Source organism: Ambystoma mexicanum, chromosome 1p (assembly GCF_040938575.1).
Source record: "Ambystoma mexicanum isolate Mex_15411 chromosome 1p, UKY_AmexF1_1, whole genome shotgun sequence".
Lineage (NCBI taxonomy): Eukaryota > Metazoa > Chordata > Amphibia > Caudata > Ambystomatidae > Ambystoma > Ambystoma mexicanum.
The window spans coordinates 238,197,065-238,219,255 of record NC_090921.1 but is presented as its reverse complement, the minus strand read 5'-3'; the positions used below and the strand labels follow the sequence as shown (position 1 = coordinate 238,219,255).

The following is a 22,191-nucleotide window of genomic DNA, read 5'->3' as shown; positions in this document are numbered from 1 at the left end:
GCCTAATGTAAGCAATTGTGCACAAATATTGTACGATGACTAGCGTTGCCGGTGCTTTTTTCTTAAAGAGTCAGTTCTTGGCACCCATTCCCTACTTGACTCAGCCTAATCTTCAAGAATATTTGTCAAGAACTAAAAAAAATCCAGAAAAGGTTTAACCTCCCCGTCGGGAATTGAACCCCGGTCTCCCGCGTGACAGGCGGGGATACTGACCACTATACTAACGAGGAGACGTGAGGGCATGAAATGAACAGCTGCTGATGTCTGCACAGCATCCAGCGACCACCTAGCTGGCCTAGGGGGTCTCATTTTCCCCCGTCAAACGGCTTGCCCGATCTAAGGCTAATTTCTTTCTTTTTATCGGCACCAGGCTTAAAACTCAGTTTAAGGCGATAGTTCCGGGCTATGTTTGACTCCAGAGTTGAATCTGTCATCCCGCATTTCCTCAGCAAATCAAGCTACCCATCTCAAGTCTCATGAGCTGAGGACGGCAAAGTCCCTGTGGGCTTAGGACAGTCAAAGAAACCCCTGGGCTGCATGCTAAGCCCCTTTTCGGCTTCACTTTCCGAATCCTGCCCTAGCTTGCGATTAGTTTTTTTCTCACTTCTTGCCACCCTCACCCACCTTGCCTCATGGTCTCCCCTCCTCTGCGCACCTGACAGTTTGCCTGCCCTTCCACTGCCTGTCTCCAGACTTTCCAAGGAGAAAAGGCAAAGCACTAAAGCGGGCCGGGCAACGGGTCAAGTTCCGCTTTCGGCGACTAGCAGGGAGGTAGCGTGGCCGAGCGGTCTAAGGCGCTGGATTAAGGCTCCAGTCTCTTCGGAGGCGTGGGTTCAAATCCCACCGCTGCCACTTTTCCTGGCCTTGCATTTTAAAGAAGAACGTAACGTTGACCTCTTCCTTCATTAGTGCCACCTCTGTCGCAATGAGCAAGCGGATGGTATGCCACACCCTGCAGGAAAAAGGTTTCGCTTCTGACGTCTTGCTTTTCTGGACATCCAGTCTCAAGTTTCCCATCTGGAACGGCGCTCCCTGCTGCTTTGTGAAGGCTTGCTGCAAGAGCCTTCGAAACCCAGGAGCTCTTGCGTTGAGCTGTGACGCGTCCTGGGAAGACCTCCCGTTGCAGCGGAATGAGCCCCACTTCCAGGGCGTGCTGGTAGCAAATTTCCCACAGCCCACAGGGAGCAAACGATCCCAGGTGTGATGTATCACCAGGAGAGGCTGAGATGAGAGTAAGGGTTCACGCGTGTGCCCGGACCGAGGTTAATGATGGGATTAGAGCTAGGGTTAGATGCAGGGAAAGAGTGAGAGTTATAATTAGGGATAAAGCTAACAGGTGATCATTACTCGTCATGTAACATGATACAAAGGGTCAGAAGAGGAACTGATTCAGGGTTACAATTTGGACTTCGCAGACAACAGGAGCACTAAATGGTGCTGAGGGGGACTCAATAAAGTGGACCGGCCGCCTAATGTAAGCAATTGTGCACAAATATTGTACGATGACTAGCGTTGCCGGTGCTTTTTTCTTAAAGAGTCAGTTCTTGGCACCCATTCCCTACTTGACTCAGCCTAATCTTCAAGAATATTTGTCAAGAACTAAAAAAAATCCAGATAAGGTTTAACCTCCCCGTCGGGGAATTGAACCCCGGTCTCCCGCGTGACAGGCGGGGATACTGACCACTATACTAACGAGGAGACGTGAGGGCATGAAATGAACAGCTGCTGATGTCTGCACAGCATCCAGCGACCACCTAGCTGGCCTAGGGGGTCTCATTTTCCCCCGTCAAACGGCTTGCCCGATCTAAGGCTAATTTCTTTCTTTTTATCGGCACCAGGCTTAAAACTCAGTTTAAGGCGATAGTTCCGGGCTATGTTTGACTCCAGAGTTGAATCTGTCATCCCGCATTTCCTCAGCAAATCAAGCTACCCATCTCAAGTCTCATGAGCTGAGGACGGCAAAGTCCCTGTGGGCTTAGGACAGTCAAAGAAACCCCTGGGCTGCATGCTAAGCCCCTTTTCGGCTTCACTTTCCGAATCCTGCCCTAGCTTGCGATTAGTTTTTTTTCTTACTTCTTGCCCCCATCTCCCACCTTGCCTCATGGTCTCCCCTCCTCTGCGCACCTGACAGTTTGCCTGCCCTTCCACTGCCTGTCTCCAGACTTTCCAAGGAGAAAAGGCAAAGCACTAAAGCGGGCCGGGCAACGGGTCAAGTTCCGCTTTCGGCGACTAGCAGGGAGGTAGCGTGGCCGAGCGGTCTAAGGCGCTGGATTAAGGCTCCAGTCTCTTCGGAGGCGTGGGTTCAAATCCCACCGCTGCCACTTTTCCTGGCCTTGCATTTTAAAGAAGAACGTAACGTTGACCTCTTCCTTCATTAGTGCCACCTCTGTCGCAATGAGCAAGCGGATGGTATGCCACACCCTGCAGGAAAAAGGTTTCGCTTCTGACGTCTTGCTTTTCTGGACATCCAGTCTCAAGTTTCCCATCTGGAACGGCGCTCCCTGCTGCTTTGTGAAGGCTTGCTGCAAGAGCCTTCGAAACCCAGGAGCTCTTGCGTTGAGCTGTGACGCGTCCTGGGAAGACCTCCCGTTGCAGCGGAATGAGCCCCACTTCCAGGGCGTGCTGGTAGCAAATTTCCCACAGCCCACAGGGAGCAAACGATCCCAGGTGTGATGTATCACCAGGAGAGGCTGAGATGAGAGTAAGGGTTCACGCGTGTGCCCGGACCGAGGTTAATGATGGGATTAGAGCTAGGGTTAGATGCAGGGAAAGAGTGAGAGTTATAATTAGGGATAAAGCTAACAGGTGATCATTACTCGTCATGTAACATGATACAAAGGGTCAGAAGAGGAACTGATTCAGGGTTACAATTTGGACTTCGCAGACAACAGGAGCACTAAATGGTGCTGAGGGGGACTCAATAAAGTGGACCGGCCGCCTAATGTAAGCAATTGTGCACAAATATTGTACGATGACTAGCGTTGCCGGTGCTTTTTTCTTAAAGAGTCAGTTCTTGGCACCCATTCCCTACTTGACTCAGCCTAATCTTCAAGAATATTTGTCAAGAACTAAAAAAAATCCAGAAAAGGTTTAACCTCCCCGTCGGGGAATTGAACCCCGGTCTCCCGCGTGACAGGCGGGGATACTGACCACTATACTAACGAGGAGACGTGAGGGCATGAAATGAACAGCTGCTGATGTCTGCACAGCATCCAGCGACCACCTAGCTGGCCTAGGGGGGTCTCATTTTCCCCCGTCAAACGGCTTGCCCGATCTAAGGCTAATTTCTTTCTTTTTATCGGCACCAGGCTTAAAACTCAGTTTAAGGCGATAGTTCCGGGCTATGTTTGACTCCAGAGTTGAATCTGTCATCCCGCATTTCCTCAGCAAATCAAGCTACCCATCTCAAGTCTCATGAGCTGAGGACGGCAAAGTCCCTGTGGGCTTAGGACAGTCAAAGAAACCCCTGGGCTGCATGCTAAGCCCCTTTTCGGCTTCACTTTCCGAATCCTGCCCTAGCTTGCGATTAGTTTTTTTCTCACTTCTTGCCCCCATCTCCCACCTTGCCTCATGGTCTCCCCTCCTCTGCGCACCTGACAGTTTGCCTGCCCTTCCACTGCCTGTCTCCAGACTTTCCAAGGAGAAAAGGCAAAGCACTAAAGCGGGCCGGGCAACGGGTCAAGTTCCGCTTTCGGCGACTAGCAGGGAGGTAGCGTGGCCGAGCGGTCTAAGGCGCTGGATTAAGGCTCCAGTCTCTTCGGAGGCGTGGGTTCAAATCCCACCGCTGCCACTTTTCCTGGCCTTGCATTTTAAAGAAGAACGTAACGTTGACCTCTTCCTTCATTAGTGCCACCTCTGTCGCAATGAGCAAGCGGATGGTATGCCACACCCTGCAGGAAAAAGGTTTCGCTTCTGACGTCTTGCTTTTCTGGACATCCAGTCTCAAGTTTCCCATCTGGAACGGCGCTCCCTGCTGCTTTGTGAAGGCTTGCTGCAAGAGCCTTCGAAACCCAGGAGCTCTTGCGTTGAGCTGTGACGCGTCCTGGGAAGACCTCCCGTTGCAGCGGAATGAGCCCCACTTCCAGGGCGTGCTGGTAGCAAATTTCCCACAGCCCACAGGGAGCAAACGATCCCAGGTGTGATGTATCACCAGGAGAGGCTGAGATGAGAGTAAGGGTTCACGCGTGTGCCCGGACCGAGGTTAATGATGGGATTAGAGCTAGGGTTAGATGCAGGGAAAGAGTGAGAGTTATAATTAGGGATAAAGCTAACAGGTGATCATTACTCGTCATGTAACATGATACAAAGGGTCAGAAGAGGAACTGATTCAGGGTTACAATTTGGACTTCGCAGACAACAGGAGCACTAAATGGTGCTGAGGGGGACTCAATAAAGTGGACCGGCCGCCTAATGTAAGCAATTGTGCACAAATATTGTACGATGACTAGCGTTGCCGGTGCTTTTTTCTTAAAGAGTCAGTTCTTGGCACCCATTCCCTACTTGACTCAGCCTAATCTTCAAGAATATTTGTCAAGAACTAAAAAAAATCCAGAAAAGGTTTAACCTCCCCGTCGGGGAATTGAACCCCGGTCTCCCGCGTGACAGGCGGGGATACTGACCACTATACTAACGAGGAGACGTGAGGGCATGAAATGAACAGCTGCTGATGTCTGCACAGCATCCAGCGACCACCTAGCTGGCCTAGGGGGTCTCATTTTCCCCCGTCAAACGGCTTGCCCGATCTAAGGCTAATTTCTTTCTTTTTATCGGCACCAGGCTTAAAACTCAGTTTAAGGCGATAGTTCCGGGCTATGTTTGACTCCAGAGTTGAATCTGTCATCCCGCATTTCCTCAGCAAATCAAGCTACCCATCTCAAGTCTCATGAGCTGAGGACGGCAAAGTCCCTGTGGGCTTAGGACAGTCAAAGAAACCCCTGGGCTGCATGCTAAGCCCCTTTTCGGCTTCACTTTCCGAATCCTGCCCTAGCTTGCGATTAGTTTTTTTCTCACTTCTTGCCACCCTCACCCACCTTGCCTCATGGTCTCCCCTCCTCTGCGCACCTGACAGTTTGCCTGCCCTTCCACTGCCTGTCTCCAGACTTTCCAAGGAGAAAAGGCAAAGCACTAAAGCGGGCCGGGCAACGGGTCAAGTTCCGCTTTCGGCGACTAGCAGGGAGGTAGCGTGGCCGAGCGGTCTAAGGCGCTGGATTAAGGCTCCAGTCTCTTCGGAGGCGTGGGTTCAAATCCCACCGCTGCCACTTTTCCTGGCCTTGCATTTTAAAGAAGAACGTAACGTTGACCTCTTCCTTCATTAGTGCCACCTCTGTCGCAATGAGCAAGCGGATGGTATGCCACACCCTGCAGGAAAAAGGTTTCGCTTCTGACGTCTTGCTTTTCTGGACATCCAGTCTCAAGTTTCCCATCTGGAACGGCGCTCCCTGCTGCTTTGTGAAGGCTTGCTGCAAGAGCCTTCGAAACCCAGGAGCTCTTGCGTTGAGCTGTGACGCGTCCTGGGAAGACCTCCCGTTGCAGCGGAATGAGCCCCACTTCCAGGGCGTGCTGGTAGCAAATTTCCCACAGCCCACAGGGAGCAAACGATCCCAGGTGTGATGTATCACCAGGAGAGGCTGAGATGAGAGTAAGGGTTCACGCGTGTGCCCGGACCGAGGTTAATGATGGGATTAGAGCTAGGGTTAGATGCAGGGAAAGAGTGAGAGTTATAATTAGGGATAAAGCTAACAGGTGATCATTACTCGTCATGTAACATGATACAAAGGGTCAGAAGAGGAACTGATTCAGGGTTACAATTTGGACTTCGCAGACAACAGGAGCACTAAATGGTGCTGAGGGGGACTCAATAAAGTGGACCGGCCGCCTAATGTAAGCAATTGTGCACAAATATTGTACGATGACTAGCGTTGCCGGTGCTTTTTTCTTAAAGAGTCAGTTCTTGGCACCCATTCCCTACTTGACTCAGCCTAATCTTCAAGAATATTTGTCAAGAACTAAAAAAAATCCAGAAAAGGTTTAACCTCCCCGTCGGGAATTGAACCCCGTGACAGGCGGGGATACTGACCACTATACTAACGAGGAGACGTGAGGGCATGAAATGAACAGCTGCTGATGTCTGCACAGCATCCAGCGACCACCTAGCTGGCCTAGGGGGTCTCATTTTCCCCCGTCAAACGGCTTGCCCGATCTAAGGCTAATTTCTTTCTTTTTATCGGCACCAGGCTTAAAACTCAGTTTAAGGCGATAGTTCCGGGCTATGTTTGACTCCAGAGTTGAATCTGTCATCCCGCATTTCCTCAGCAAATCAAGCTACCCATCTCAAGTCTCATGAGCTGAGGACGGCAAAGTCCCTGTGGGCTTAGGACAGTCAAAGAAACCCCTGGGCTGCATGCTAAGCCCCTTTTCGGCTTCACTTTCCGAATCCTGCCCTAGCTTGCGATTAGTTTTTTTCTCACTTCTTGCCCCCATCTCCCACCTTGCCTCATGGTCTCCCCTCCTCTGCGCACCTGACAGTTTGCCTGCCCTTCCACTGCCTGTCTCCAGACTTTCCAAGGAGAAAAGGCAAAGCACTAAAGCGGGCCGGGCAACGGGTCAAGTTCCGCTTTCGGCGACTAGCAGGGAGGTAGCGTGGCCGAGCGGTCTAAGGCGCTGGATTAAGGCTCCAGTCTCTTCGGAGGCGTGGGTTCAAATCCCACCGCTGCCACTTTTCCTGGCCTTGCATTTTAAAGAAGAACGTAACGTTGACCTCTTCCTTCATTAGTGCCACCTCTGTCGCAATGAGCAAGCGGATGGTATGCCACACCCTGCAGGAAAAAGGTTTCGCTTCTGACGTCTTGCTTTTCTGGACATCCAGTCTCAAGTTTCCCATCTGGAACGGCGCTCCCTGCTGCTTTGTGAAGGCTTGCTGCAAGAGCCTTCGAAACCCAGGAGCTCTTGCGTTGAGCTGTGACGCGTCCTGGGAAGACCTCCCGTTGCAGCGGAATGAGCCCCACTTCCAGGGCGTGCTGGTAGCAAATTTCCCACAGCCCACAGGGAGCAAACGATCCCAGGTGTGATGTATCACCAGGAGAGGCTGAGATGAGAGTAAGGGTTCACGCGTGTGCCCGGACCGAGGTTAATGATGGGATTAGAGCTAGGGTTAGATGCAGGGAAAGAGTGAGAGTTATAATTAGGGATAAAGCTAACAGGTGATCATTACTCGTCATGTAACATGATACAAAGGGTCAGAAGAGGAACTGATTCAGGGTTACAATTTGGACTTCGCAGACAACAGGAGCACTAAATGGTGCTGAGGGGGACTCAATAAAGTGGACCGGCCGCCTAATGTAAGCAATTGTGCACAAATATTGTACGATGACTAGCGTTGCCGGTGCTTTTTTCTTAAAGAGTCAGTTCTTGGCACCCATTCCCTACTTGACTCAGCCTAATCTTCAAGAATATTTGTCAAGAACTAAAAAAAATCCAGAAAAGGTTTAACCTCCCCGTAGGGGAATTGAACCCCGGTCTCCCGCGTGACAGGCGGGGATACTGACCACTATACTAACGAGGAGACGTGAGGGCATGAAATGAACAGCTGCTGATGTCTGCACAGCATCCAGCGACCACCTAGCTGGCCTAGGGGGTCTCATTTTCCCCCGTCAAACGGCTTGCCCGATCTAAGGCTAATTTCTTTCTTTTTATCGGCACCAGGCTTAAAACTCAGTTTAAGGCGATAGTTCCGGGCTATGTTTGACTCCAGAGTTGAATCTGTCATCCCGCATTTCCTCAGCAAATCAAGCTACCCATCTCAAGTCTCATGAGCTGAGGACGGCAAAGTCCCTGTGGGCTTAGGACAGTCAAAGAAACCCCTGGGCTGCATGCTAAGCCCCTTTTCGGCTTCACTTTCCGAATCCTGCCCTAGCTTGCGATTAGTTTTTTTCTTACTTCTTGCCCCCATCTCCCACCTTGCCTCATGGTCTCCCCTCCTCTGCGCACCTGACAGTTTGCCTGCCCTTCCACTGCCTGTCTCCAGACTTTCCAAGGAGAAAAGGCAAAACACTAAAGCGGGCCGGGCAACGGGTCAAGTTCCGCTTTCGGCGACTAGCAGGGAGGTAGCGTGGCCGAGCGGTCTAAGGCGCTGGATTAAGGCTCCAGTCTCTTCGGAGGCGTGGGTTCAAATCCCACCGCTGCCACTTTTCCTGGCCTTGCATTTTAAAGAAGAACGTAACGTTGACCTCTTCCTTCATTAGTGCCACCTCTGTCGCAATGAGCAAGCGGATGGTATGCCACACCCTGCAGGAAAAAGGTTTCGCTTCTGACGTCTTGCTTTTCTGGACATCCAGTCTCAAGTTTCCCATCTGGAACGGCGCTCCCTGCTGCTTTGTGAAGGCTTGCTGCAAGAGCCTTCGAAACCCAGGAGCTCTTGCGTTGAGCTGTGACGCGTCCTGGGAAGACCTCCCGTTGCAGCGGAATGAGCCCCACTTCCAGGGCGTGCTGGTAGCAAATTTCCCACAGCCCACAGGGAGCAAACGATCCCAGGTGTGATGTATCACCAGGAGAGGCTGAGATGAGAGTAAGGGTTCACGCGTGTGCCCGGACCGAGGTTAATGATGGGATTAGAGCTAGGGTTAGATGCAGGGAAAGAGTGAGAGTTATAATTAGGGATAAAGCTAACAGGTGATCATTACTCGTCATGTAACATGATACAAAGGGTCAGAAGAGGAACTGATTCAGGGTTACAATTTGGACTTCGCAGACAACAGGAGCACTAAATGGTGCTGAGGGGGACTCAATAAAGTGGACCGGCCGCCTATTGTAAGCAATTGTGCACAAATATTGTACGATGACTAGCGTTGCCGGTGCTTTTTTCTTAAAGAGTCAGTTCTTGGCACCCATTCCCTACTTGACTCAGCCTAATCTTCAAGAATATTTGTCAAGAACTAAAAAAAATCCAGAAAAGGTTTAACCTCCCCGTCTCCCGCGTGACAGGCGGGGATACTGACCACTATACTAACGAGGAGACGTGAGGGCATGAAATGAACAGCTGCTGATGTCTGCACAGCATCCAGCGACCACCTAGCTGGCCTAGGGGGTCTCATTTTCCCCCGTCAAACGGCTTGCCCGATCTAAGGCTAATTTCTTTCTTTTTATCGGCACCAGGCTTAAAACTCAGTTTAAGGCGATAGTTCCGGGCTATGTTTGACTCCAGAGTTGAATCTGTCATCCCGCATTTCCTCAGCAAATCAAGCTACCCATCTCAAGTCTCATGAGCTGAGGACGGCAAAGTCCCTGTGGGCTTAGGACAGTCAAAGAAACCCCTGGGCTGCATGCTAAGCCCCTTTTCGGCTTCACTTTCCGAATCCTGCCCTAGCTTGCGATTAGTTTTTTTCTCACTTCTTGCCACCCTCACCCACCTTGCCTCATGGTCTCCCCTCCTCTGCGCACCTGACAGTTTGCCTGCCCTTCCACTGCCTGTCTCCAGACTTTCCAAGGAGAAAAGGCAAAGCACTAAAGCGGGCCGGGCAACGGGTCAAGTTCCGCTTTCGGCGACTAGCAGGGAGGTAGCGTGGCCGAGCGGTCTAAGGCGCTGGATTAAGGCTCCAGTCTCTTCGGAGGCGTGGGTTCAAATCCCACCGCTGCCACTTTTCCTGGCCTTGCATTTTAAAGAAGAACGTAACGTTGACCTCTTCCTTCATTAGTGCCACCTCTGTCGCAATGAGCAAGCGGATGGTATGCCACACCCTGCAGGAAAAAGGTTTCGCTTCTGACGTCTTGCTTTTCTGGACATCCAGTCTCAAGTTTCCCATCTGGAACGGCGCTCCCTGCTGCTTTGTGAAGGCTTGCTGCAAGAGCCTTCGAAACCCAGGAGCTCTTGCGTTGAGCTGTGACGCGTCCTGGGAAGACCTCCCGTTGCAGCGGAATGAGCCCCACTTCCAGGGCGTGCTGGTAGCAAATTTCCCACAGCCCACAGGGAGCAAACGATCCCAGGTGTGATGTATCACCAGGAGAGGCTGAGATGAGAGTAAGGGTTCACGCGTGTGCCCGGACCGAGGTTAATGATGGGATTAGAGCTAGGGTTAGATGCAGGGAAAGAGTGAGAGTTATAATTAGGGATAAAGCTAACAGGTGATCATTACTCGTCATGTAACATGATACAAAGGGTCAGAAGAGGAACTGATTCAGGGTTACAATTTGGACTTCGCAGACAACAGGAGCACTAAATGGTGCTGAGGGGGACTCAATAAAGTGGACCGGCCGCCTAATGTAAGCAATTGTGCACAAATATTGTACGATGACTAGCGTTGCCGGTGCTTTTTTCTTAAAGAGTCAGTTCTTGGCACCCATTCCCTACTTGACTCAGCCTAATCTTCAAGAATATTTGTCAAGAACTAAAAAAAATCCAGATAAGGTTTAACCTCCCCGTCGGGGAATTGAACCCCGGTCTCCCGCGTGACAGGCGGGGATACTGACCACTATACTAACGAGGAGACGTGAGGGCATGAAATGAACAGCTGCTGATGTCTGCACAGCATCCAGCGACCACCTAGCTGGCCTAGGGGGTCTCATTTTCCCCCGTCAAACGGCTTGCCCGATCTAAGGCTAATTTCTTTCTTTTTATCGGCACCAGGCTTAAAACTCAGTTTAAGGCGATAGTTCCGGGCTATGTTTGACTCCAGAGTTGAATCTGTCATCCCGCATTTCCTCAGCAAATCAAGCTACCCATCTCAAGTCTCATGAGCTGAGGACGGCAAAGTCCCTGTGGGCTTAGGACAGTCAAAGAAACCCCTGGGCTGCATGCTAAGCCCCTTTTCGGCTTCACTTTCCGAATCCTGCCCTAGCTTGCGATTAGTTTTTTTTCTTACTTCTTGCCCCCATCTCCCACCTTGCCTCATGGTCTCCCCTCCTCTGCGCACCTGACAGTTTGCCTGCCCTTCCACTGCCTGTCTCCAGACTTTCCAAGGAGAAAAGGCAAAGCACTAAAGCGGGCCGGGCAACGGGTCAAGTTCCGCTTTCGGCGACTAGCAGGGAGGTAGCGTGGCCGAGCGGTCTAAGGCGCTGGATTAAGGCTCCAGTCTCTTCGGAGGCGTGGGTTCAAATCCCACCGCTGCCACTTTTCCTGGCCTTGCATTTTAAAGAAGAACGTAACGTTGACCTCTTCCTTCATTAGTGCCACCTCTGTCGCAATGAGCAAGCGGATGGTATGCCACACCCTGCAGGAAAAAGGTTTCGCTTCTGACGTCTTGCTTTTCTGGACATCCAGTCTCAAGTTTCCCATCTGGAACGGCGCTCCCTGCTGCTTTGTGAAGGCTTGCTGCAAGAGCCTTCGAAACCCAGGAGCTCTTGCGTTGAGCTGTGACGCGTCCTGGGAAGACCTCCCGTTGCAGCGGAATGAGCCCCACTTCCAGGGCGTGCTGGTAGCAAATTTCCCACAGCCCACAGGGAGCAAACGATCCCAGGTGTGATGTATCACCAGGAGAGGCTGAGATGAGAGTAAGGGTTCACGCGTGTGCCCGGACCGAGGTTAATGATGGGATTAGAGCTAGGGTTAGATGCAGGGAAAGAGTGAGAGTTATAATTAGGGATAAAGCTAACAGGTGATCATTACTCGTCATGTAACATGATACAAAGGGTCAGAAGAGGAACTGATTCAGGGTTACAATTTGGACTTCGCAGACAACAGGAGCACTAAATGGTGCTGAGGGGGACTCAATAAAGTGGACCGGCCGCCTAATGTAAGCAATTGTGCACAAATATTGTACGATGACTAGCGTTGCCGGTGCTTTTTTCTTAAAGAGTCAGTTCTTGGCACCCATTCCCTACTTGACTCAGCCTAATCTTCAAGAATATTTGTCAAGAACTAAAAAAAATCCAGAAAAGGTTTAACCTCCCCGTCGGGGAATTGAACCCCGGTCTCCCGCGTGACAGGCGGGGATACTGACCACTATACTAACGAGGAGACGTGAGGGCATGAAATGAACAGCTGCTGATGTCTGCACAGCATCCAGCGACCACCTAGCTGGCCTAGGGGGGTCTCATTTTCCCCCGTCAAACGGCTTGCCCGATCTAAGGCTAATTTCTTTCTTTTTATCGGCACCAGGCTTAAAACTCAGTTTAAGGCGATAGTTCCGGGCTATGTTTGACTCCAGAGTTGAATCTGTCATCCCGCATTTCCTCAGCAAATCAAGCTACCCATCTCAAGTCTCATGAGCTGAGGACGGCAAAGTCCCTGTGGGCTTAGGACAGTCAAAGAAACCCCTGGGCTGCATGCTAAGCCCCTTTTCGGCTTCACTTTCCGAATCCTGCCCTAGCTTGCGATTAGTTTTTTTCTCACTTCTTGCCCCCATCTCCCACCTTGCCTCATGGTCTCCCCTCCTCTGCGCACCTGACAGTTTGCCTGCCCTTCCACTGCCTGTCTCCAGACTTTCCAAGGAGAAAAGGCAAAGCACTAAAGCGGGCCGGGCAACGGGTCAAGTTCCGCTTTCGGCGACTAGCAGGGAGGTAGCGTGGCCGAGCGGTCTAAGGCGCTGGATTAAGGCTCCAGTCTCTTCGGAGGCGTGGGTTCAAATCCCACCGCTGCCACTTTTCCTGGCCTTGCATTTTAAAGAAGAACGTAACGTTGACCTCTTCCTTCATTAGTGCCACCTCTGTCGCAATGAGCAAGCGGATGGTATGCCACACCCTGCAGGAAAAAGGTTTCGCTTCTGACGTCTTGCTTTTCTGGACATCCAGTCTCAAGTTTCCCATCTGGAACGGCGCTCCCTGCTGCTTTGTGAAGGCTTGCTGCAAGAGCCTTCGAAACCCAGGAGCTCTTGCGTTGAGCTGTGACGCGTCCTGGGAAGACCTCCCGTTGCAGCGGAATGAGCCCCACTTCCAGGGCGTGCTGGTAGCAAATTTCCCACAGCCCACAGGGAGCAAACGATCCCAGGTGTGATGTATCACCAGGAGAGGCTGAGATGAGAGTAAGGGTTCACGCGTGTGCCCGGACCGAGGTTAATGATGGGATTAGAGCTAGGGTTAGATGCAGGGAAAGAGTGAGAGTTATAATTAGGGATAAAGCTAACAGGTGATCATTACTCGTCATGTAACATGATACAAAGGGTCAGAAGAGGAACTGATTCAGGGTTACAATTTGGACTTCGCAGACAACAGGAGCACTAAATGGTGCTGAGGGGGACTCAATAAAGTGGACCGGCCGCCTAATGTAAGCAATTGTGCACAAATATTGTACGATGACTAGCGTTGCCGGTGCTTTTTTCTTAAAGAGTCAGTTCTTGGCACCCATTCCCTACTTGACTCAGCCTAATCTTCAAGAATATTTGTCAAGAACTAAAAAAAATCCAGAAAAGGTTTAACCTCCCCGTCGGGGAATTGAACCCCGGTCTCCCGCGTGACAGGCGGGGATACTGACCACTATACTAACGAGGAGACGTGAGGGCATGAAATGAACAGCTGCTGATGTCTGCACAGCATCCAGCGACCACCTAGCTGGCCTAGGGGGTCTCATTTTCCCCCGTCAAACGGCTTGCCCGATCTAAGGCTAATTTCTTTCTTTTTATCGGCACCAGGCTTAAAACTCAGTTTTAGGCGATAGTTCCGGGCTATGTTTGACTCCAGAGTTGAATCTGTCATCCCGCATTTCCTCAGCAAATCAAGCTACCCATCTCAAGTCTCATGAGCTGAGGACGGCAAAGTCCCTGTGGGCTTAGGACAGTCAAAGAAACCCCTGGGCTGCATGCTAAGCCCCTTTTCGGCTTCACTTTCCGAATCCTGCCCTAGCTTGCGATTAGTTTTTTTCTTACTTCTTGCCCCCATCTCCCACCTTGCCTCATGGTCTCCCCTCCTCTGCGCACCTGACAGTTTGCCTGCCCTTCCACTGCCTGTCTCCAGACTTTCCAAGGAGAAAAGGCAAAGCACTAAAGCGGGCCGGGCAACGGGTCAAGTTCCGCTTTCGGCGACTAGCAGGGAGGTAGCGTGGCCGAGCGGTCTAAGGCGCTGGATTAAGGCTCCAGTCTCTTCGGAGGCGTGGGTTCAAATCCCACCGCTGCCACTTTTCCTGGCCTTGCATTTTAAAGAAGAACGTAACGTTGACCTCTTCCTTCATTAGTGCCACCTCTGTCGCAATGAGCAAGCGGATGGTATGCCACACCCTGCAGGAAAAAGGTTTCGCTTCTGACGTCTTGCTTTTCTGGACATCCAGTCTCAAGTTTCCCATCTGGAACGGCGCTCCCTGCTGCTTTGTGAAGGCTTGCTGCAAGAGCCTTCGAAACCCAGGAGCTCTTGCGTTGAGCTGTGACGCGTCCTGGGAAGACCTCCCGTTGCAGCGGAATGAGCCCCACTTCCAGGGCGTGCTGGTAGCAAATATCCCACAGCCCACAGGGAGCAAACGATCCCAGGTGTGATGTATCACCAGGAGAGGCTGAGATGAGAGTAAGGGTTCACGCGTGTGCCCGGACCGAGGTTAATGATGGGATTAGAGCTAGGGTTAGATGCAGGGAAAGAGTGAGAGTTATAATTAGGGATAAAGCTAACAGGTGATCATTACTCGTCATGTAACATGATACAAAGGGTCAGAAGAGGAACTGATTCAGGGTTACAATTTGGACTTCGCAGACAACAGGAGCACTAAATGGTGCTGAGGGGGACTCAATAAAGTGGACCGGCCGCCTAATGTAAGCAATTGTGCACAAATATTGTACGATGACTAGCGTTGCCGGTGCTTTTTTCTTAAAGAGTCAGTTCTTGGCACCCATTCCCTACTTGACTCAGCCTAATCTTCAAGAATATTTGTCAAGAACTAAAAAAAATCCAGAAAAGGTTTAACCTCCCCGTCGGGGAATTGAACCCCGGTCTCCCGCGTGACAGGCGGGGATACTGACCACTATACTAACGAGGAGACGTGAGGGCATGAAATGAACAGCTGCTGATGTCTGCACAGCATCCAGCGACCACCTAGCTGGCCTAGGGGGGTCTCATTTTCCCCCGTCAAACGGCTTGCCCGATCTAAGGCTAATTTCTTTCTTTTTATCGGCACCAGGCTTAAAACTCAGTTTAAGGCGATAGTTCCGGGCTATGTTTGACTCCAGAGTTGAATCTGTCATCCCGCATTTCCTCAGCAAATCAAGCTACCCATCTCAAGTCTCATGAGCTGAGGACGGCAAAGTCCCTGTGGGCTTAGGACAGTCAAAGAAACCCCTGGGCTGCATGCTAAGCCCCTTTTCGGCTTCACTTTCCGAATCCTGCCCTAGCTTGCGATTAGTTTTTTTCTCACTTCTTGCCCCCATCTCCCACCTTGCCTCATGGTCTCCCCTCCTCTGCGCACCTGACAGTTTGCCTGCCCTTCCACTGCCTGTCTCCAGACTTTCCAAGGAGAAAAGGCAAAGCACTAAAGCGGGCCGGGCAACGGGTCAAGTTCCGCTTTCGGCGACTAGCAGGGAGGTAGCGTGGCCGAGCGGTCTAAGGCGCTGGATTAAGGCTCCAGTCTCTTCGGAGGCGTGGGTTCAAATCCCACCGCTGCCACTTTTCCTGGCCTTGCATTTTAAAGAAGAACGTAACGTTGACCTCTTCCTTCATTAGTGCCACCTCTGTCGCAATGAGCAAGCGGATGGTATGCCACACCCTGCAGGAAAAAGGTTTCGCTTCTGACGTCTTGCTTTTCTGGACATCCAGTCTCAAGTTTCCCATCTGGAACGGCGCTCCCTGCTGCTTTGTGAAGGCTTGCTGCAAGAGCCTTCGAAACCCAGGAGCTCTTGCGTTGAGCTGTGACGCGTCCTGGGAAGACCTCCCGTTGCAGCGGAATGAGCCCCACTTCCAGGGCGTGCTGGTAGCAAATTTCCCACAGCCCACAGGGAGCAAACGATCCCAGGTGTGATGTATCACCAGGAGAGGCTGAGATGAGAGTAAGGGTTCACGCGTGTGCCCGGACCGAGGTTAATGATGGGATTAGAGCTAGGGTTAGATGCAGGGAAAGAGTGAGAGTTATAATTAGGGATAAAGCTAACAGGTGATCATTACTCGTCATGTAACATGATACAAAGGGTCAGAAGAGGAACTGATTCAGGGTTACAATTTGGACTTCGCAGACAACAGGAGCACTAAATGGTGCTGAGGGGGACTCAATAAAGTGGACCGGCCGCCTAATGTAAGCAATTGTGCACAAATATTGTACGATGACTAGCGTTGCCGGTGCTTTTTTCTTAAAGAGTCAGTTCTTGGCACCCATTCCCTACTTGACTCAGCCTAATCTTCAAGAATATTTGTCAAGAACTAAAAAAAATCCAGAAAAGGACCCCGGTCTCCCGCGTGACAGGCGGGGATACTGACCACTATACTAACGAGGAGACGTGAGGGCATGAAATGAACAGCTGCTGATGTCTGCACAGCATCCAGCGACCACCTAGCTGGCCTAGGGGGTCTCATTTTCCCCCGTCAAACGGCTTGCCCGATCTAAGGCTAATTTCTTTCTTTTTATCGGCACCAGGCTTAAAACTCAGTTTAAGGCGATAGTTCCGGGCTATGTTTGACTCCAGAGTTGAATCTGTCATCCCGCATTTCCTCAGCAAATCAAGCTACCCATCTCAAGTCTCATGAGCTGAGGACGGCAAAGTCCCTGTGGGCTTAGGACAGTCAAAGAAACCCCTGGGCTGCATGCTAAGCCCCTTTTCGGCTTCACTTTCCGAATCCTGCCCTAGCTTGCGATTAGTTTTTTTCTTACTTCTTGCCCCCATCTCCCACCTTGCCTCATGGTCTCCCCTCCTCTGCGCACCTGACAGTTTGCCTGCCCTTCCACTGCCTGTCTCCAGACTTTCCAAGGAGAAAAGGCAAAGCACTAAAGCGGGCCGGGCAACGGGTCAAGTTCCGCTTTCGGCGACTAGCAGGGAGGTAGCGTGGCCGAGCGGTCTAAGGCGCTGGATTAAGGCTCCAGTCTCTTCGGAGGGGTGGGTTCAAATCCCACCGCTGCCACTTTTCCTGGCCTTGCATTTTAAAGAAGAACGTAACGTTGACCTCTTCCTTCATTAGTGCCACCTCTGTCGCAATGAGCAAGCGGATGGTATGCCACACCCTGCAGGAAAAAGGTTTCGCTTCTGACGTCTTGCTTTTCTGGACATCCAGTCTCAAGTTTCCCATCTGGAACGGCGCTCCCTGCTGCTTTGTGAAGGCTTGCTGCAAGAGCCTTCGAAACCCAGGAGCTCTTGCGTTGAGCTGTGACGCGTCCTGGGAAGACCTCCCGTTGCAGCGGAATGAGCCCCACTTCCAGGGCGTGCTGGTAGCAAATTTCCCACAGCCCACAGGGAGCAAACGATCCCAGGTGTGATGTATCACCAGGAGAGGCTGAGATGAGAGTAGGGGTTCACGCGTGTGCCCGGACCGAGGTTAATGATGGGATTAGAGCTAGGGTTAGATGCAGGGAAAGAGTGAGAGTTATAATTAGGGATAAAGCTAACAGGTGATCATTACTCGTCATGTAACATGATACAAAGGGTCAGAAGAGGAACTGATTCAGGGTTACAATTTGGACTTCGCAGACAACAGGAGCACTAAATGGTGCTGAGGGGGACTCAATAAAGTGGACCGGCCGCCTAATGTAAGCAATTGTGCACAAATATTGTACGATGACTAGCGTTGCCGGTGCTTTTTTCTTAAAGAGTCAGTTCTTGGCACCCATTCCCTACTTGACTCAGCCTAATCTTCAAGAATATTTGTCAAGAACTAAAAAAAATCCAGAAAAGGTTTAACCTCCCCGTCGGGGAATTGAACCCCGGTCTCCCGCGTGACAGGCGGGGATACTGACCACTATACTAACGAGGAGACGTGAGGGCATGAAATGAACAGCTGCTGATGTCTGCACAGCATCCAGCGACCACCTAGCTGGCCTAGGGGGGTCTCATTTTCCCCCGTCAAACGGCTTGCCCGATCTAAGGCTAATTTCTTTCTTTTTATCGGCACCAGGCTTAAAACTCAGTTTAAGGCGATAGTTCCGGGCTATGTTTGACTCCAGAGTTGAATCTGTCATCCCGCATTTCCTCAGCAAATCAAGCTACCCATCTCAAGTCTCATGAGCTGAGGACGGCAAAGTCCCTGTGGGCTTAGGACAGTCAAAGAAACCCCTGGGCTGCATGCTAAGCCCCTTTTCGGCTTCACTTTCCGAATCCTGCCCTAGCTTGCGATTAGTTTTTTTCTCACTTCTTGCCCCCATCTCCCACCTTGCCTCATGGTCTCCCCTCCTCTGCGCACCTGACAGTTTGCCTGCCCTTCCACTGCCTGTCTCCAGACTTTCCAAGGAGAAAAGGCAAAGCACTAAAGCGGGCCGGGCAACGGGTCAAGTTCCGCTTTCGGCGACTAGCAGGGAGGTAGCGTGGCCGAGCGGTCTAAGGCGCTGGATTAAGGCTCCAGTCTCTTCGGAGGCGTGGGTTCAAATCCCACCGCTGCCACTTTTCCTGGCCTTGCATTTTAAAGAAGAACGTAACGTTGACCTCTTCCTTCATTAGTGCCACCTCTGTCGCAATGAGCAAGCGGATGGTATGCCACACCCTGCAGGAAAAAGGTTTCGCTTCTGACGTCTTGCTTTTCTGGACATCCAGTCTCAAGTTTCCCATCTGGAACGGCGCTCCCTGCTGCTTTGTGAAGGCTTGCTGCAAGAGCCTTCGAAACCCAGGAGCTCTTGCGTTGAGCTGTGACGCGTCCTGGGAAGACCTCCCGTTGCAGCGGAATGAGCCCCACTTCCAGGGCGTGCTGGTAGCAAATTTCCCACAGCCCACAGGGAGCAAACGATCCCAGGTGTGATGTATCACCAGGAGAGGCTGAGATGAGAGTAAGGGTTCACGCGTGTGCCCGGACCGAGGTTAATGATGGGATTAGAGCTAGGGTTAGATGCAGGGAAAGAGTGAGAGTTATAATTAGGGATAAAGCTAACAGGTGATCATTACTCGTCATGTAACATGATACAAAGGGTCAGAAGAGGAACTGATTCAGGGTTACAATTTGGACTTCGCAGACAACAGGAGCACTAAATGGTGCTGAGGGGGACTCAATAAAGTGGACCGGCCGCCTAATGTAAGCAATTGTGCACAAATATTGTACGATGACTAGCGTTGCCGGTGCTTTTTTCTTAAAGAGTCAGTTCTTGGCACCCATTCCCTACTTGACTCAGCCTAATCTTCAAGAATATTTGTCAAGAACTAAAAAAAATCCAGAAAAGGTTTAACCTCCCCGTCGGGGAATTGAACCCCGGTCTCCCGCGTGACAGGCGGGGATACTGACCACTATACTAACGAGGAGACGTGAGGGCATGAAATGAACAGCTGCTGATGTCTGCACAGCATCCAGCGACCACCTAGCTGGCCTAGGGGGTCTCATTTTCCCCCGTCAAACGGCTTGCCCGATCTAAGGCTAATTTCTTTCTTTTTATCGGCACCAGGCTTAAAACTCAGTTTAAGGCGATAGTTCCGGGCTATGTTTGACTCCAGAGTTGAATCTGTCATCCCGCATTTCCTCAGCAAATCAAGCTACCCATCTCAAGTCTCATGAGCTGAGGACGGCAAAGTCCCTGTGGGCTTAGGACAGTCAAAGAAACCCCTGGGCTGCCTGCTAAGCCCCTTTTCGGCTTCACTTTCCGAATCCTGCCCTAGCTTGCGATTAGTTTTTTTCTTACTTCTTGCCCCCATCTCCCACCTTGCCTCATGGTCTCCCCTCCTCTGCGCACCTGACAGTTTGCCTGCCCTTCCACTGCCTGTCTCCAGACTTTCCAAGGAGAAAAGGCAAAGCACTAAAGCGGGCCGGGCAACGGGTCAAGTTCCGCTTTCGGCGACTAGCAGGGAGGTAGCGTGGCCGAGCGGTCTAAGGCGCTGGATTAAGGCTCCAGTCTCTTCGGAGGCGTGGGTTCAAATCCCACCGCTGCCACTTTTCCTGGCCTTGCATTTTAAAGAAGAACGTAACGTTGACCTCTTCCTTCATTAGTGCCACCTCTGTCGCAATGAGCAAGCGGATGGTATGCCACACCCTGCAGGAAAAAGGTTTCGCTTCTGACGTCTTGCTTTTCTGGACATCCAGTCTCAAGTTTCCCATCTGGAACGGCGCTCCCTGCTGCTTTGTGAAGGCTTGCTGCAAGAGCCTTCGAAACCCAGGAGCTCTTGCGTTGAGCTGTGACGCGTCCTGGGAAGACCTCCCGTTGCAGCGGAATGAGCCCCACTTCCAGGGCGTGCTGGTAGCAAATATCCCACAGCCCACAGGGAGCAAACGATCCCAGGTGTGATGTATCACCAGGAGAGGCTGAGATGAGAGTAAGGGTTCACGCGTGTGCCCGGACCGAGGTTAATGATGGGATTAGAGCTAGGGTTAGATGCAGGGAAAGAGTGAGAGTTATAATTAGGGATAAAGCTAACAGGTGATCATTACTCGTCATGTAACATGATACAAAGGGTCAGAAGAGGAACTGATTCAGGGTTACAATTTGGACTTCGCAGACAACAGGAGCACTAAATGGTGCTGAGGGGGACTCAATAAAGTGGACCGGCCGCCTAATGTAAGCAATTGTGCACAAATATTGTACGATGACTAGCGTTGCCGGTGCTTTTTTCTTAAAGAGTCAGTTCTTGGCACCCATTCCCTACTTGACTCAGCCTAATCTTCAAGAATATTTGTCAAGAACTAAAAAAAATCCAGAAAAGGTTTAACCTCCCCGTCGGGGAATTGAACCCCGGTCTCCCGCGTGACAGGCGGGGATACTGACCACTATACTAACGAGGAGACGTGAGGGCATGAAATGAACAGCTGCTGATGTCTGCACAGCATCCAGCGACCACCTAGCTGGCCTAGGGGGGTCTCATTTTCCCCCGTCAAACGGCTTGCCCGATCTAAGGCTAATTTCTTTCTTTTTATCGGCACCAGGCTTAAAACTCAGTTTAAGGCGATAGTTCCGGGCTATGTTTGACTCCAGAGTTGAATCTGTCATCCCGCATTTCCTCAGCAAATCAAGCTACCCATCTCAAGTCTCATGAGCTGAGGACGGCAAAGTCCCTGTGGGCTTAGGACAGTCAAAGAAACCCCTGGGCTGCATGCTAAGCCCCTTTTCGGCTTCACTTTCCGAATCCTGCCCTAGCTTGCGATTAGTTTTTTTCTCACTTCTTGCCCCCATCTCCCACCTTGCCTCATGGTCTCCCCTCCTCTGCGCACCTGACAGTTTGCCTGCCCTTCCACTGCCTGTCTCCAGACTTTCCAAGGAGAAAAGGCAAAGCACTAAAGCGGGCCGGGCAACGGGTCAAGTTCCGCTTTCGGCGACTAGCAGGGAGGTAGCGTGGCCGAGCGGTCTAAGGCGCTGGATTAAGGCTCCAGTCTCTTCGGAGGCGTGGGTTCAAATCCCACCGCTGCCACTTTTCCTGGCCTTGCATTTTAAAGAAGAACGTAACGTTGACCTCTTCCTTCATTAGTGCCACCTCTGTCGCAATGAGCAAGCGGATGGTATGCCACACCCTGCAGGAAAAAGGTTTCGCTTCTGACGTCTTGCTTTTCTGGACATCCAGTCTCAAGTTTCCCATCTGGAACGGCGCTCCCTGCTGCTTTGTGAAGGCTTGCTGCAAGAGCCTTCGAAACCCAGGAGCTCTTGCGTTGAGCTGTGACGCGTCCTGGGAAGACCTCCCGTTGCAGCGGAATGAGCCCCACTTCCAGGGCGTGCTGGTAGCAAATTTCCCACAGCCCACAGGGAGCAAACGATCCCAGGTGTGATGTATCACCAGGAGAGGCTGAGATGAGAGTAAGGGTTCACGCGTGTGCCCGGACCGAGGTTAATGATGGGATTAGAGCTAGGGTTAGATGCAGGGAAAGAGTGAGAGTTATAATTAGGGATAAAGCTAACAGGTGATCATTACTCGTCATGTAACATGATACAAAGGGTCAGAAGAGGAACTGATTCAGGGTTACAATTTGGACTTCGCAGACAACAGGAGCACTAAATGGTGCTGAGGGGGACTCAATAAAGTGGACCGGCCGCCTAATGTAAGCAATTGTGCACAAATATTGTACGATGACTAGCGTTGCCGGTGCTTTTTTCTTAAAGAGTCAGTTCTTGGCACCCATTCCCTACTTGACTCAGCCTAATCTTCAAGAATATTTGTCAAGAACTAAAAAAAATCCAGAAAAGGTTTAACCTCCCCTTCGGGGAATTGAACCCCGGTCTCCCGCGTGACAGGCGGGGATACTGACCACTAT

The 22,191-nt window shown here is 51.3% G+C and overlaps 10 non-coding genes across 10 annotated transcripts; all 10 read right to left on the bottom strand.

The window, feature by feature from the left end:
* Positions 1–1,626: 1,626 nt before the first annotated feature.
* On the bottom strand, positions 1,627–1,698 carry TRNAD-GUC (transfer RNA aspartic acid (anticodon GUC)). Its single transcript has one exon. It is a non-coding gene; the product is annotated as a tRNA-Asp (tRNA).
* Positions 1,699–3,095: 1,397 nt separating this feature from the next.
* On the bottom strand, positions 3,096–3,167 carry TRNAD-GUC (transfer RNA aspartic acid (anticodon GUC)). The gene has a single exon. It is a non-coding gene; the product is annotated as a tRNA-Asp (tRNA).
* Positions 3,168–4,564: 1,397 nt separating this feature from the next.
* Positions 4,565–4,636, bottom strand: TRNAD-GUC (transfer RNA aspartic acid (anticodon GUC)). The gene has a single exon. It is a non-coding gene; the product is annotated as a tRNA-Asp (tRNA).
* Positions 4,637–10,406: 5,770 nt separating this feature from the next.
* Positions 10,407–10,478, bottom strand: TRNAD-GUC (transfer RNA aspartic acid (anticodon GUC)). Its single transcript has one exon. It is a non-coding gene; the product is annotated as a tRNA-Asp (tRNA).
* A 1,397-nt stretch (positions 10,479–11,875) lies between these two features.
* TRNAD-GUC (transfer RNA aspartic acid (anticodon GUC)) lies at positions 11,876–11,947 on the bottom strand. The gene has a single exon. It is a non-coding gene; the product is annotated as a tRNA-Asp (tRNA).
* Positions 11,948–13,344: 1,397 nt separating this feature from the next.
* Positions 13,345–13,416, bottom strand: TRNAD-GUC (transfer RNA aspartic acid (anticodon GUC)). Its single transcript has one exon. It is a non-coding gene; the product is annotated as a tRNA-Asp (tRNA).
* A 1,396-nt stretch (positions 13,417–14,812) lies between these two features.
* On the bottom strand, positions 14,813–14,884 carry TRNAD-GUC (transfer RNA aspartic acid (anticodon GUC)). Its single transcript has one exon. It is a non-coding gene; the product is annotated as a tRNA-Asp (tRNA).
* Positions 14,885–17,724: 2,840 nt separating this feature from the next.
* TRNAD-GUC (transfer RNA aspartic acid (anticodon GUC)) lies at positions 17,725–17,796 on the bottom strand. Its single transcript has one exon. It is a non-coding gene; the product is annotated as a tRNA-Asp (tRNA).
* Positions 17,797–19,193: 1,397 nt separating this feature from the next.
* TRNAD-GUC (transfer RNA aspartic acid (anticodon GUC)) lies at positions 19,194–19,265 on the bottom strand. The gene has a single exon. It is a non-coding gene; the product is annotated as a tRNA-Asp (tRNA).
* A 1,396-nt stretch (positions 19,266–20,661) lies between these two features.
* TRNAD-GUC (transfer RNA aspartic acid (anticodon GUC)) lies at positions 20,662–20,733 on the bottom strand. The gene has a single exon. It is a non-coding gene; the product is annotated as a tRNA-Asp (tRNA).
* Positions 20,734–22,191: the final 1,458 nt, after the last annotated feature.